General features: G+C 39.6%; 1 non-coding gene across 1 annotated transcript; it reads right to left on the bottom strand.

The window, feature by feature from the left end:
• Positions 1-2,154: 2,154 nt before the first annotated feature.
• On the bottom strand, positions 2,155-2,345 carry LOC120103289 (U2 spliceosomal RNA). Its single transcript, XR_005505367.1, has one exon. It is a non-coding gene; the product is annotated as a U2 spliceosomal RNA (small nuclear RNA).
• Positions 2,346-3,033: the final 688 nt, after the last annotated feature.

Here is a 3,033-nt window from a genome sequence, read left to right as displayed (position 1 = left end):
CATCTTGAATATTTATTTTGCTAATTTGTATGCATAATTTGTTCAATTCTCTTGACTGTTTTCCTCCTGAACACACTGCTTTGCAAAACACAACTTGTGACATTTGGGTTTGTGTGTGCATGTATTTATGAATGTCATATATGCATGGATGAGAGGGCCCGTGTGTGTTTGCTGAGTAATTGCATAATAGTCTTTTTCCAGCAATGTGCTTGGCTGGGTTTTCACAGCAGGCAAATCATACATCTTCCACTGGCCTCATTCCTGGTGCGCACGCTTGCCATGCCTTCTCAGTGCTTCTGAGCTATCCCATATGCTCTAGGACCCTAAGCAGAGCCTCCCTCTGCTGTTATTGGTTAGCAGGCTACCACGGGTCAGCCAAGCTTTGTCTGCCACCCAATTTTGAAAGACCAGTGAGCTAAGAAAACATTTTAATGGCTGGGAAAAGAATAAAAGAAATAATATTTTATGGATACATGACAATTACATAAAATTCAAACCTTAGTGTCCATAAAGTTTTATTGGAGCACAGCCATGCTTGTTCATTAAGATAGCGCTAAGAGTGGTTTCGTGCTGCGATGTCCGAGGTAAGTAGACACGAGACAACACATGTTCAGCAGAACTGAAAATATTTACTAGCTGGTCCTCTTCCTATAAAGCTTACTGATCTCAGCTATAGAATCAAGACCTCAAAGGGGATAACAAATAGCCTGACCCCACTCTGAGAGTCTTCTGCACAGCCTTAGTTTTCATCTCTGTGTGGCTGTTGCTGGGATTTCTTGAGAATCCCTTTCACCTGCTGCTCTGAGGTTGGGCATCTTTATCAGCAAGCATGGGTTTGAATCATCATTTCTGCAGTCCAGTTTCAGAATTCTTTGAGACAGCTAGTCTATGAATTTGTATCCCACTTTCTTTTGGCTTCAAGACACATTTTAATCCCTTTTAAGTTCCACTGACTATTTTAATCGTGGATTAAAGAGAAAGAGAACTGCACCCAAGCCATCATCTTATTCCAACAGACAGCTATTTATGAGGTAATGCAAGAGAGGCTGCTGCAGAGCTCACACATCAATGTCCGCGCGGATCCTGCCTACCCCGTCACGGGCAGCACCGTCTGAGAATGTACGCAGAAACAGAAAACAAGGAAATGATGCTCTCGGGTTTGTGTGAGACGTTGTGTGGGTGCCTTAAACTAAGTTTATCTCATCGTGTTTCAAGACGGAAAGATTATCATTCTTGTTGAGTATAATATTTGCTCATATTTATAAAATGCAATGTGATGTTTTGAATCCCGTGGACAAGTGTGTTTGAGTGGCTGGTTAACAACATGATTTCGTTATTAAGTCATTACTTAAATGGGGCAAGGGGTACATTATATATCATATCTGAAAAGGGGAGAGGAGAGACAGAATTAATTATTCTCTAATCAACTGAAGTCCAATAATATCTTATTGCATTCAAAAAAGATTACTACTGCAAAACCTAACGTTCTACACACAAAAAATTGTACATGGTGGGAAGAAAGTCTCTGTACTTCAGTGTATTGCTTAACTACATGGACGTCCATAGAGAGGGTGTTTATTATCCGGTGAGAAAGAGCTAGAATGGTTTAGAAAGAGTGGGGCATCTAGATTTCTTGGGTGATAATCTTTCAAAGAATTCATTGATATTCCTTTTGATTTTTTAAAGAATTATTTTAATTATCCTTGGTAAGTCTTAACAGAAAAGACCTCAAGTGTCAACTCCAAAGCATCAGCTAATTAAAGTTTGGTATATTCATGGTTAAGAGTACATATCCTTGGGCTGGAGAGATGGCTCAGCAGTTAAGAGCACTGACTGCTCTTCCAGAGGTCCTGAGTTCAAATCCCAGTAACCACATGGTGGCTCACAACCATCTCTAATGGGATCTGATGCCCTCTTCTGGTGTGTCTGAAGATGGTGACAGTGTACACACATAAATAAAATAAATAAATCTTAAAAAAAGAATACATACCCTTGGATATACTTAGATATTTGTAAAGAATTATAAATCCCCTGCTGTCTTACAGTGATCCTGGATGGCTTTGTGACATATTTACTGTACTTCCAATGAGATACCACTCATGTGTTATATAGTTAGAGTAAACTCCTTCTTTTTTTTTTTTTTAAATTCCCCAGAGGGTGTGCACCGTTCCTGGAGGTACTGCAATACCAGGTCGATGCGTGGCGTGGATGGAGCAAGCTCCTATTCTAACCCCTAGTTCCAAAAATCCATTTAATATATTGTCCTCGGATAGAGGACGTATTAGATATTAAACTGATAAGAACAGATACCACACTTGATCTTAGCCAAAAGGCCGAGAAGCGATAACTCCTTCTTGTATAGCTTACATTTGGGTGGTTTTAACATTTTATTTTATTTTATTTTACCTACCTCTCATTCACTTCATTTGCTTTGCACTTCTCTGTACTGTGATTTTTTTTTAGCTGCTTTATTGGGTCCTTATATCCACCACCTATCTTCACCCAGATCCTTTCTAATCCTCCAACACTAGGCGGGTGAAAAAGAAGGGTAGAGGGGCATGGTATGTAGACCTGAGACAGTGGGAAAATACAGAGACACAGATACTTACATTACGACTCATAAAAGTAGCAAAATTACAGTTGCAGAGTGACAACAAAAATGATTTTGTTGTTGGGGCCACCACAACAAGAGGAAGGAACGGTATTAAAGGGGTACAGCATCAGGAAGGTTGAAAGCCACTGACTCAGAATTTGTTTAAGGGTGTCTAGGCCATATATGAGTGGCTGGGGAAGGGAAATGAAGGTTTTTTCAAAAAGAAAATTTTACAAGCTAAAGAAACATAGTTTCATGAAAAGTTTAAAAAAAAGTGAGGCTTCTGAGGTCAAGTAAAACATTGGGTTTTAAACAAACTCAAACAAATTCTTGAAGGATATTTCAAATCCTTGAACGTGGCATCGCAGATTGTGAAACACACGCAGTTGCCTAATTCGATCTAGCAGCAAGAGTCCTTCCTCTCAGAGTCTAAAGGGATC

This window comes from Rattus norvegicus, chromosome 5, assembly GCF_036323735.1.
Source record: "Rattus norvegicus strain BN/NHsdMcwi chromosome 5, GRCr8, whole genome shotgun sequence".
Lineage (NCBI taxonomy): Eukaryota > Metazoa > Chordata > Mammalia > Rodentia > Muridae > Rattus > Rattus norvegicus.
The sequence above is the reverse complement of the archived record's forward strand: the minus strand, read 5'-3'. Positions and strand labels throughout refer to the sequence as shown.